This window comes from Pongo pygmaeus, chromosome 2, assembly GCF_028885625.2.
Source record: "Pongo pygmaeus isolate AG05252 chromosome 2, NHGRI_mPonPyg2-v2.0_pri, whole genome shotgun sequence".
NCBI lineage: Eukaryota > Metazoa > Chordata > Mammalia > Primates > Hominidae > Pongo > Pongo pygmaeus.
In genome coordinates this window covers 859,384-871,555 of record NC_085930.1, presented here as the reverse complement: position 1 = coordinate 871,555, position 12,172 = coordinate 859,384, and the positions used below count along the sequence as shown (strand labels likewise).

Below are 12,172 nucleotides of genomic sequence, written 5' to 3'. Positions count from 1 at the left end.
CTTATTTTCAATATTTGGAGATATTACATTATCTATAAAAATCTGTACTCATCATCTTAGTTTATTAGCTGTTGCTTTGAATATCAATGATTCTTTGAGGGGAAAAACAGGTTAACTACTTTAGTCTCCCTTCTCTTCTGGATCTTGGCTCCATAATTGCCTTGCTGATCACTGATCCCTATAGACCAATTATTTCATAATATTTTGTCCAGCTTTTCTGTTTTTTACAGGAGGAAAAACAATCTACTCTGCCATTGCTATAAGCAGATATTATAATTTTTAAAGATAGTTATTTTTTGTTTCTGTTCCCTAATATTTTAAGATTTCTCCTATAATTTTGTGTGTGTGTGTGTGTGTGTGTGTGAGACAGGGTCTCACTCTGTTGCTCAGGCTGGAGTGCAGTAGTGTAATCCTGACTCACTGCAACCTCTACCTCCAAGTTCAAGTGATTATCCTGCCTCAGCCTCCCGAGTAGCTGGAACTACAGGCATGCACCACCATGCCTATCTAATTTTTGTATTTTTAGTAGAGACTGGGTTTTGCCATGTTGGCCAGGCTGGTCTCAAACTCCTGACCTCAAGTGACCCACTAGCCCCAACCTCCCAAAGTGCTGGGATTACAGGCATGAGCCACCACATCCAGCCTTTCCTATAATATTTTAAAAACATGATTTACTAGTAAATTTTTAATTTGTGCAAACTTTGTCAGAGTTGGTATTATTTTCTTTTTCTTATAACTTCTTTTATTTCTATTTTTTTAATTTTAGATTCAGGGGTACAGGTGCAGATTTGCTACATGGCTATACTGTGTGATGCTGAGGTTTGAGCTTCTAATGATCCCCATCCATCACCTAAGTAGTGAACATAGTACCCAACAGGTAATTTTTCAATCCTTGCCTCCTTCTCTCCTTCTCTCCTTCTCTCCTTTTGGAATCCCCAGTGTTTATTTTCACCATCTTTGTGTCTGTGTGTACCCGATGTTTAGCTCCCTCTTATAAGTGAGAACATGTGGTATTTTGTTTTCTGTCTCTGCGTTAGTTTGTTTAGGATAATGACCTCTAGCTCCATCCATGTTGCTACAAAGGACATGATTTCATTTCTTTTTATGGCTGTATAGTATTCCATGGTGTATATATACTACATTTTCTTTATCCAATTCAGATTTTATATCATTTTCTTAAAATTATTTGAAAAATTTAATCCTTTCTCTATGTTGTGGAATAATGGCATTGAAATGGTCTTATCCTTAAAATTTTGGTAACATTTTCCTGTAAAACCATCTTTTCTTGGCAATTTATTTTTACAAAGACTTGAGAGAGATTTCTCTAATTTTCCTGTCAAAATAGGCATTTTGATTTTTGTCTCTAATAGGGTCAAGTTTGGTGAGTTATATTGTTTTATTAAATTGTCAATTTTTTTCTAGGTTTACAAATTTATCTGCCTAGAATTGGACAAAGATTTTGTGTATGAAATTTGCACAAAACAGAGCTACCCACAGACAATACATTTTCCCTCCTCAGTAAGTGAGTCTTAATCACTATGCTCTAAGTATTTCTCAGAGGAAATCTTTGCAGCTCAAGAGAGCTGTAATAAATTCCCATATTTGTTGGACATTTGGGCTTTTAGTATCTTGTAACTGGTCATAGTTTGTTGTATTTTCTACTATGACTAAGGCAGTGAAAGGGAAAATTTTGTAACCCTTGCTGGTAATAATCAGACTTGGTAACTCTCACGGCCTGCTTTCAGAAGACATACTGTCGATTAGTTGGAGATTTCAGGGCTTCCATTTGGTTTCATGAACTCTGTTAGCTTCACTCACTGAGTATGTGTCCCTTCTCTCACCAGGCTGGCATGCCACACAGAAATGCAATGGGTCTGGAGATAAACTGGATGCTTGGACACTTTTAAAAGAGAACTCTTAATTTTTATAGTAAGATTTTTTAAAAAGCAATAAACTCATTTTTTTCACAGCAACATTGCATATGTGAGTCACAAATGAAATTCTGATTTTTAACTTCAACTCCTAGATTTATCTTATTGTCAAAAAATATCGGAATCATTCACCTGAAAAACCTGTTAATTACACTAGGCAAAAACTTTGTGTAGAATATTATTGAGTGTGAGGGAGGGGACATGTGAGCCTAAGGGTTTTGATTTTCCTTATAAGAGTCTTTCAAAGTTGTTTGAGAGTTTAAGTAGAGATGCTGTGATGGTCTGAGCAGTAGTGACATCAGCAATCTGGCATTTTGCCAAGATGACATTGGCTCAAATGTAGAGATTAGCAGGAGGACATGTTAGAAAAACACGTGGATTATTAAAAGGTCATTTAAGTATTCCAGACAGGTGACGGTTTTCTTGAATTTGGAGAGCAGTTGATGGTTTCATGAGACATTAAAGAGATAAAACAATGCGCTTGACAATGGCTTGATATCAGTTTAAGGGAGAGTTTTTTCTGTACGGTTGGTTTCCTCACAGTGAAACCTGAAAACACAAAGTGCGTGGTTTTAGTTGTTATACTTGCATTTACCTGGGGTGATTCATTGATTAGCTCATAATGCCCAGTAGAAAAACTTTGCCTTTATCCTACAGGGAATCTATTGGTACCTTTCACTGAGGGAATTCCCCACTGCTTCTTTTTTTCCCCATAAATAGATTTTAAAAAGAGTAAAAAATGTATCTTTTTGCTGTGGATATTTCCAAGGAAAATCTTTGCACAGTAACAATCACTTCAGCCTGCACCTTCCATTTTTCTTCATTTTAAGGATTTTAGGTGGAGTTGCAGTAGTAGATGTGAAAGCAATGGTGAATTCATCAGTTTGGCAATTTATAAAGATGACTCTGGCCCTAATCTATGGTATAGGAAATATAGGTATTTTTCTATTTTTTTTTTCAAGGAAACCACCAGCTTTCCTTCAGGAAAACTACCACCTTCTCAATCTTCAAAAGACTTACAGAAACTGAGTGGACACCTGAATCTGTCTAATTTTCACTATTTGCAGTCTGTCAATTTGCCTGTTTAAAAATAAAATATCCAGGTAAGAAATGAAAATCCTGGTAACCATGTGAAATTTTCTGTTTTCTTTCATGATAGACAGTTTTTGATGCCTACCATAAATACTAGGTTTTACTGCTGAAACATACACATTAAGATTTCTTTTTAATAGTAAACTTCGAATAATACAAGAAAGAGACAAATGAAAAATATAATAATGACTGAAAAGTTTCAGAGGTAATTTCATGCTGTAGAAACTTCCCTTTGTCAATATATGAACAATTAAATTATGCTGTTCAAGCTTCCTTGTTTTTTCATAGAATAATGAGAAGATGAGATAAAGTCATCAATGATAAATTTCTTAGGCTCCTTAATTCCAAACTAATAGGGAGATACATATGGAGATTTCATTTATCTATCTATCTATCTATCTATCTATCTAGTTTATCTAATCTATCATATCTATATCTATCATCTATCTCTATCTATCTATCTATCTATCTAGCTAGCTAGCTAGCTAGCTATCATCTATCTATCTAATTATCCATCTACTTTATCTAATCTATTATCTGTGTATCTATCTATCTATATTAAGGGAAAAGATTCAAAATACTTGATAGTTCTTGACCTAATTATCCAAATTGGAAATATCAATTATGGGCTGGGATTGAAAAGAAAGCTGGTCAGGCTCACTCAGAACACAACCTCCACTTTGGAAACTAAATGATGGGTCCATAGACTAAATTTTAGCTGAGACATGTCAATCAGTCTTCTTGCTGCTTGTGTTGTGTTTCCAGGGCTCCTTGGGAATATATACCTTCAAAGACAGATTTTTAAAACAAATATTCTCTCATTCTGTTCTCAGTGAAGATGGGAAATAACAACTCATCCTCCTTCTTAATGTGGACCTATTAAGAAAAAATTGCCTTTGGATATATTTTAAACAAATCCAATTTTAATCAACAGGTAAATTTCAAAAATGTATTTTAATCAACAAGAATTATGTGTATACAATTGTGTTATTCATTTTATTTTGAGAAACAACTAAATGTAAACACTAAATTATAGGTGCATTTTCTGCTTCTAGGTAATCTAAGACGCTTTCTATTCACCTCCAAATATCTTCAGATTTTTTCACTTAGATTTTCTTTAAGACAAAGTTTATAGTCACAGAACAAAATCAAACAAATTTCTTAAAAAATAACATCAAATATTCCATATATAATATTGACAAAAATTATACAATATTTAGCAATGTATCCAAAAGGTACTTGGATATGAAGAAAACTATTAAAACTTATACTTGATAACTTATTTATTTACCAACATTTTGACTACTCCCCTGCAAAAAATCACTCTTAATGGTTGGAATCAGATACCACTGAGAATATTTAAAAGAATTTGCTACATAATCAAAAAAATTGTGTGAGATACAGTTTTACAAAAAAATTGTTATTAATTTCTATTTTTTATTAAAATTTGTATTGCTGCCCACTAAGTACAGTAATAGTATTGTTATTCTTGTTTTGCTCCATTTCTCTTCCTCTCTATTAACAAGCTTATGCATATTCTTTAATGTAAAGCTTTATACATATAAAGAGATATATAATTGCATAAATAGGGTGATAACATATTTTGTTTTTATTACACCCTTTTTTAGGGGGACTGCTTATCTCTCTCATCTCCCTTATTCTCTCCTCTTCCTATACTCAGACAAGAAACATTAACAATATAATTTCATCCAATGTTTATGTTCATGTGGTTATATGCAAATAGGTGTGTGTGTTCACAGATACACATAGAATAAAATTTTTTAACAATTTATTATCTGTTAATGTGATCAAAACATAACCATTTCTCTACATCAGGCTTTTCTCACTTTACTAACAATTTTGGAAGTTTCTGAGTCAACTGGTAGAGCTGTAACTCACTTTTAAATGGCTGACACAATTTTGATTAGGATGATTACATCAGGATTTGTTCAACCTTTGCTTCATCCTGATTGGTTTTTATATTATTGCTAGTCTTTTGCCACCATGAATAATGTTTTGGTAGATCTCTCTTCCTATGAAGTGATGTTATTGCTCTAGAATAGATTACAGGCATGGATTGCTGAGTTGAAAGGTATGTGTATTTTTACTTAAAAACAAGTCAAATTTTATTTAAAAGACTTAGTAATTTATTTTCACCATTAAGTGTGAGAGCAATCTTTTCCAAATTCCTGCAAGCAGCAAATGTTGCTAACCTGAGGAGTGAAAAAGTTATATTTTATTGTTACTTTGTTAGTACATCATATATGCTGGAAAAGTTGAGCATTATTTTCCTAACTTTATTAGATATTTTAAAATATTTTCAGTGACTTGCCTTTTACTTCCTTTTTAATTTTTCTATGAATTATTTAACTTTTCTAATCAATTAGTAAGATTTCTTTGTATGTGACTAGCTACTAATTTTTATCTATCATATTTACTGTAAATATTTTTTCCAAACTTGTATTCATCTTTTACCTAGTAAGAGATTTGTCACATACTACATATTCATGAAATTAAAAATTAGATTAAATATGCCTATATCTTTCTTATAATTTATGGGATTCCTATCTTGGTTGGGTAATTAAATTATATTTATTTCATTAATTTTCTTAGAATGTTTAAATTGCTTATTTATTTATTTATTGTTTTTTGAGATGGAGTCTCGCTCTGTCACCCAGGTTGGAGTGTAGTGGCACAATCTCGGCTCACTGCAACAATCACCTCCTTGGTTCAAGTGATTCTCCTGTCTCAGCCTCCCGAGTAGCTGGGATTACAAGTGTGCACCACCATGCATGGCTAATTTTTTTTTTTTTTTTTTTTTTTTTAGTAGAGACGGGATTTCACCATGTTGGCCAGGCTGGTTTTGAACTCTTGATCTCAAGTGATCCTCCCACCTTGGCCTCCCAAAGAGCTGGGATTACAGTCATGAGCCACTGTGCCCAACCTAAATTGCTCTTTTAATTTTTACTTTCAAGTGCTTGATCTATTACAATTTTAAAATCAGGTATGAGAGAGAGAACTATTCTTACTTTATTTCCAGATAGATAGACACTTATTTACACTTGTACTATATATTGAATAAATCATTTTTTTCTCAATGATTCATCACCCATGCAATATACTAAATTTATATATATACTTGAAACTATCTCCCAGAGTCCTTATTTTGTTTTATTATTATATTTTTCTATTTCTAATCATGTCTTATTCTATGGAATGTCTTTATGTTTTAACACTACTGCACACTGTACTATTCATACTGTTCATATTGTCGCTTCAACTATTGTTATTTATTTAATTATAAAAAAATCAGCAAAAATAAGAATTTATCTTTTATAATTTTAATGACATTTTATTATATCTTTAATATATTATTTCATTTAATTTTAACATCTCGTGTGTATTAGAATTTCCAAGATAATTCTCCATAATAATGGTCATAGTGAGCATTTCAACCAGTTTTTAATGTGAAAGCTTTATTACTTAGAACATGTGTGCTCATTTAACAACATTTAGCATATCAAAATAGCTTATTCTATTTCAATTTAAAGTTTTTAAATTAGAAGATGATCATTAAATTGCAATAAAATTGTTCAAATTAAACAGTAAACCCACTTCTTTTATACTCGCAATGAAAGTCTTACTATATACATGTTTCTAATTTTTAGAATCAGTTTTCCAAACACTTATCATTTGGAAAGAATATTTACTGAAGGGTAAAGGGATACATAAACAAGGAAGATGCATTCCTTTTTTCAAATAAAATGTGACTACTTTCATCGTCTTTTATGACTGTGTTCTTCACTTACTTTTTCATTGCAGTGATCACCATGAGTGGGTATAATGGAAACAAATAAGACACAGATTAAGAACTTCGTCCTCCAAGGACTTACAGATCATCCAGAGCTGCAGGCGCCCCTGTTCCTGGTGTTCCTGGTGATCTACTTTATCACCATGGTGGGCAACCTTGGCCTGATGGCTCTCATCTGGAAGGATCCCCACCTTCACACCCCCATGTACTTATCCCTTGGCAGTTTAGCCTTTGCAGATGCATGCACTTCACCCTCTGTGACTCCCAAGATGCTTGTACATTTTTTATCTAAGAATCATATGATATCCCTGGTTGGGTGCATGATCCAGTTTTATATTTTTGCTTCCAGTGCAAACACAGAATGTTTCCTTCTGGTAGTGATGGCCTATGACCGTTATATGGCCATATGTAACCCTTTGCTTTATCCTCTAGTGATGTCCAATATCTTCTGCATTCAATTATTAGGTGTTTCATTTATTATTGGTTTTTTTCATTCTATAATGCATGTGGGTTTGTTATTTCGATTAACTTTCTGCAAGTCCAATGTAATACATTATTTCTACTGTGATATTTTACAACTGTTTAAAATTTCCTGTACTGACCCTGGAGTTAATATGCTCCTGGTTTTTGTATTTTCAGTCTTTATACAATCTTTCACTTTTATGACTATCATCATCTCTTACTCCTATGTCCTCTTGGCCATCCTGAAAAAGAAGTCTGAGAAGGGTAGAAGGAAAGCCTCTCCACTTGCAGTGCCCATCTGCTTTCTGTCTCTTTGTTCTACGGCACTCTCTTCTTCATGTATGTGCGTCCTGGGTCTGGATCAGCTGCAGATCAGGACAAAATGTATTCTTTATTTTACACGATAATAATTCCTCTGGTAAATCCTTTTATTTACAGTCTGAGGAATAAAGAGGTCATAGGTGCATTGAAGAGAATAATAAATAAATAAACAGTTTTTAAGGCAAATTTCCAACTTCTTCTTTTTAAACTTTGCAAAAATAGGGGGCCTCGAGTTATACAAATTAGCCTTGGCTTTACAATTTTAACAGAAGGTTGGTGTCCATGAGAGTTTCTGAGTGCTGCGTGATGAGAGTCTGCTCCAATAGAGATTTGCTTCAATGGAAAGGGGCCTTCATGTCACACAAAACTGAATTCCTTGTAAAATTCTTTCATGAAGAATAGAAAATCCTTTCTTTTAACTGAGCATTTAGAATTTAAGTGTTTACTTTGCAAATTCCTACTAGATTAGATATAGTAGTTTATAATTTTTCTGTGGCAGAAATTTGACTATTTCTTTTTTGGGTTTGTTATGACTGATCCCGAACAACTGTCCAGAGCCTGTGTTTTGAAAGTCTTGCTGCTTTTCAACTATTCAGAGACTCAGGTAAAGTGACTTCTTGGAGGAAGCTGCCCTTGAAGAGAAAACTTTCTTTGTAGTGAAGAAAAGTGTAGACTGTAGAACACTTGGTTATGTATCCCTTTAGACTTGGTAGAATTTAGGAGTAATGGAAAACGAGATAAAATAAAAAGTAGACTGTGGAATAAAAGTATGGCTTAAATTTGTGAGAACACAAGTACACCTTACCGGGGAAATTATAAGCAATAGTACTATTCAAGATTTTGTGGATTTTGGAAGATTTCAGGCTATGTGACCTCAAGAATTAATGGTCGGCTGTACTATATTTATGTACACTTAGTGTAGCAAAAACTCAGAAATTGTGTAATCACTATTCTTACAATTTCTTCAATTTTTATTATTCAAGTAAAACTATTTACTACTGCCTTTACACAATATAACATGTCTTCATTTGAGTAAGTGCCACTGTGGAATGGTTCTGATTTCTGAAATGCTTTTTAAAGGCCTTCAATATAATCTTTACTTTTCTGTCATTGACCATTCTGTAAGGAATGTATAGTGACTTTGTTGACAGAAGCAAAGTCTATGGACATAGGAACAGATAGTTTGTTGTTAGCGTATAGAAAAGCAACTGATTTCTGTATGTTCATTTTGTATCCTGCAACATCACTGAATTTGTATCAGTTTTAATAGTTTTTGGTGAAGTCATTAGAATTTTTCATGCAAAAGATCATGTAATCTGCAAAGAGAGACAATTGTCTTTCTCTCCTTCCAACTCAAATGCCTTTTATTTGTCATTTTTCTTGCCAAATTGCTCAGGTTTGAACTTCCAGTACTATGTTGAACAGAAATAGTGACAGTGGGCAATCTTGTTTTGCTCCTGATTTTGAAGGAAAATCTTTCAGCTTTTATTACTGAGTATGATAGCTGTGAGCTTATCATATGGATTTTATTAGGCAGAGGTACATTTCTTGTATACCTAATTTGTTGAGAGTTTTTATCATGAAAGGATGGTGAGTTTTGTCAAATGCTTTTTTCACGTCTATTGAGATAGTCCTATGGTGTGTTGTCCTTCATTCTGTTAGTGTGGCATTTCACATTCATTGATTTGCACACTTTGAAACATTCTTGCATCTAAAGAACCAATCACACTTGGTCATGATGTATGATGTTCCTTTTGTTGTATTAAATTTGGTTTGCCAATATTTTATTGAGAAGTTTGCATCTATGTTTATCAGAGATATTGGCCTGTAATTTTCTTTTCCTGTCCAGCTTCAGAGTTGTAGTTCAGAATGATTCTGGCCTTGTGAACAAGTTTGGAAGTATTCTTTCCTCTTTAATTTTCAGAAGAGTTTGAGAAGGATTGGTATTAATTCTTCTTTAAACGTTTTGTAGAATTCACCAATGATGCCATCTGATCCTGGGCTTTTTTTGTTAGGAGGGTTCTGATTACCAATTCTACCTTCTCACTCATTTTTGGTATGTTCAGGTTGCCTATTCATTATTCTCTTTTGGCTAGTTGTATGTGTCTAGGAATTTACCCATTTCTTCTAGGTTATCCATTTTTTTGGCAAATAAGTGCTCATAATAATCTCTTATGATCCTTTGTCTTTCTTTAAAATTAATTGTAATGTCTCCTCTTTCATTTCTTTATTTTATTTGTGTCTTTTTCCTTTGTTAGGTTTGTCAAATTTTAAAATCTTTTTAAAACACCAATCTTTGACCATTTCTATGTTTTTTTCTTGACTCCATTTCACTTATTTCTGCTCTTATCTTTACTATTGCTGTTGTCTTCCTTCTGCTAACTTTTGTTTGTCTTTCCTTTTCTAGTTCCTTTTGGTGTAAATTAGATTGCTTATTTGAGGTCTGCCTCAATGGAGGCACCTACTGCGATAAACTTCTTGCTCAGAACTGCTTTTGCTGCCTCCAGAAGTTTTGGGATGTTGTATTGCCATTGTCATTTTATCTCAAGATACTTTTAAATTTCCCTTTTGGTTTTTCCTTTAATGCATTGGTTTTTCTGGAATGTGTTATTTAATTTCTATGTACTAATGACTTTTCAATTTTCCTCTCTGTTTTGATTTCTAGTTTCATATCATTGTGACCAGAAAAAAACACAATATAATTTCAATCTTCTTAATTTTGTTAAGACTTGTTTTGTGGCCTAAAATATGATCTATCTTGATGAATGTTCTATGTGTACTTAAGAAGAATGTATATTCTGCTACTTTGTATGGAATGTTCGATATATGTCTGTCCACCTAGTCTAAAGTGTAATTTAGGTCTAAAGTTTCTTTACTGATTTTCTGTCCCAATGCTCTATCCATTGTTGGAAGTTGGATATTAAATTCCCTACTATCATTGTATTCTGTGTATTTCTCTCTTTACTTCTGTTAACTGTATTTTTAGGTGTGCCAGTGTTGGGTGCATGTATAATTGTTATATCTTCATGATGGATTGACCTCTTTATCACTATATAGTACCCTTCTTTATCTTGCTGCAATTTTGACTCAAAGTATATTTGGTCTCATATATGTATAGCAATCTGTTTTCTTTTGGTTTCCTTTTTCATTAAATATCTGTTTCCATTCCTTCACTTGCAGCCTGTAACTGTCCTTAAAGCTAAAGTGAATCTTCAGTGGGCTCAGTGGTTCGTGTCTGTAATCCAAGGACTTTGGGAGACTTGGGCAGAAGGATTGCTTGAGGGTAGGAATTTGAGACCACCATGGGCAGCATAGCAAGACCCTGTCTCTACAAAAAATTAAAATATTAGCCAGATGTGGTGGCATGCACCTGTAGTCCCAGCTACTTGTAGGCTGAGGTAAGAGCAGTGCTTGAGCCCAGGAGTTCAAGCCTGCATTGAGTTATGATTGTGCCACTGAGCTCCAGTTTGGGTGACGGAGTGAGACCCTGTCTCTAAACAAACAAGTAAATTAAGTCTCTTATAGCTAGCATATAGTAGCATCATATCTTTTATCCATTCAGCCACTCTATGTCTTTTGATGGGAAAATTTAAACTATTTTCATTTAAAGTAATTATTGATAGGTAATAATTATTGATGACATTTTATTAATTTTTTTCTTGTTGATTTTCAGGTCCTTTGTTTCTTCTTCCTCTTTCAGTGTCTTGCCTTGTGCTTTGTTGTTGTGTGTAGTGATATACTTTGATTCTATTCTTTTGGTGTGTCTTCAATTTGTTTTAATTTTGTGGTTACCAGAAGACTTACATAAAATATTTTCTAGTTACAATAGTGAGACAGCCAAGTATAAAGGGGTCCCCAGAGAACCTCTGACCAGTCTGCATTAAGAAGAATGCCCACTGGGGTGGAGCCTTGGGAAGTCTGTGCCCGTTTGCAGAAGGAAGGAGTCTGGCCCCTCCTCTTCCTGGGTGGAAACTGAGATTTAATCTATGAGGCAAGAAGCCTATACTAGCAGGACTGTCACTCTGCTGAGAGTCCCTGTTTCTCCCTTTCTTCCTTTTCACCCAATAAATTCCATTTTTCTCACCCTTCAAAGACCTGGCTCTTAGCTGAACTAAAGAGAAAGTCCTACAATAGCTTTGGCACCCAGAAAGTGGGGCTTGAGAAGGAGTGAGTGAAATGGGGACTCAAAACCTCTCACTGTTGCTTCTGAGCCTTTTGGTCCCAACTATGGCATTCCTCTTCTTTTTTTCCGGACAGTAACAGTGCCTATTTTTTCTTTTATAATACCTGAGCTCCCCAAAGGACACAGGTGTGCATGCAGGCCAGTTGGATGGGCAGCTCTCTGCTCCCCTTTCCCTACCAGCTGGGGTGCATGGCCATGTCTGCCACATGTGTGCATGGTGTCCAACATTCACACAGGGCGTGAATGAGCCACAGTGGCTGCCTGGGCCCCAAGGCACCTCGAGTGACTATCTAGCATTCTGTGCCATGCACCCAAGGAGTTTTCTCCTCCTTTGGCCAGGGAAGTCAGCTCTGTCCCACAGCAATTAAGCTT

The 12,172-nt window shown here is 34.3% G+C and overlaps 1 long non-coding RNA gene and 1 pseudogene across 1 annotated transcript in view; one reads left to right on the top strand and one right to left on the bottom strand.

Annotated features, from left to right (window-relative positions):
- Positions 1-770: 770 nt before the first annotated feature.
- Positions 771-12,172, bottom strand: part of LOC134739116 (uncharacterized) — a 33,150-nt gene continuing 21,748 nt past the window's right edge. The window contains exon 3 of the long non-coding RNA XR_010125625.1: positions 771-2,480. This is a non-coding gene — a long non-coding RNA (uncharacterized LOC134739116). The remainder of the gene's footprint in view (positions 2,481-12,172) is intronic.
- On the top strand, positions 2,832-7,786 carry LOC129034229 (olfactory receptor 5AC1-like; annotated as a pseudogene).